Raw genomic sequence first — 826 nt, forward strand, 5'->3', positions numbered from 1 at the left:
CACTACTGGGTTCTGGGCAGAATCCCAGGGCAAAACTGGACCCCAAGGCAGGGTCCCAGCGTCAACTGGATGTCAGGGTATGGTCCCAGTGCCCTACTGGAGCCCAGAGTGGAGATCCCAGCACATTACTGGGTCCCAGCCCAGTGCCTGGAGGACTCACCCTGTGCTGTCTGTACTCTGGGGGGTCACCTGGGCACCCCTCAGGCCAGGCCAGGCGTCACTGGCTCTGTCCCTGACTGTCCCTTCCATCCCACAGCCCGAAGGTGGATCCGCCTGTAGCTGAGCGAGGCTGAGGAGCCCGACCGGGGGGCAGGGGAGGACTGGGGCTGCCTCAGTCTCCCCTCACCCCCCTCTGCCCCCCTGGTGCCCAGAGAGGCTCCGTCCTGTCCTGACACAATGTGGGAACAGGGCCAAAATGTCCTCGTGCCACCATCCTCACGGGTGACATCCCTGTGCCCGGGGAGACCCTGCACCCAGACCACCCCCTGCCCACCCAAGGCAGAGGCCAAATCCATCTGTGGTGGGGCCCCAGCATCAGGAGCTGACCCGTGGGGTGTCCCCTCCCAGTCGGGGCCCCCTTGTCCCAGGGGGGGCTCATTGCCTCAGAGCCCCCACCCCCACTACAGGGACCAGAGGGACCCCTCCACCCCGCGCTCGACACTTTGACCACTGATGTGAACACTAAGTGCCAAAAAAAAGGGACCAAAGCCAGGCTGGGGGGCACTGGGAGAGGGGCAAGGATGGTGCCCCCCACCCCAGGACCCCCCTGCCCCATCCCCCCGCAGTGACTTTTTGTACATGTGAAATATATGGAGTCTTTTACGTG

General features: G+C 64.2%; 1 protein-coding gene across 1 annotated transcript in view; it reads left to right on the plus strand.

Moving 5' to 3' along the window:
• Positions 1-826, plus strand: part of FMNL3 (formin like 3) — a 15175-nt gene extending 14349 nt beyond the window's left edge. Inside the window, exon 28 of the mRNA XM_015615666.2 lies at positions 257-826. The gene's annotated coding sequence lies outside the window, so the exon portion shown is untranslated. The remainder of the gene's footprint in view (positions 1-256) is intronic.

This window comes from Parus major, unplaced genomic scaffold (genome assembly GCF_001522545.3).
Source record: "Parus major isolate Abel unplaced genomic scaffold, Parus_major1.1 Scaffold220, whole genome shotgun sequence".
NCBI classification, from domain to species: Eukaryota; Metazoa; Chordata; class Aves; order Passeriformes; family Paridae; genus Parus; species Parus major.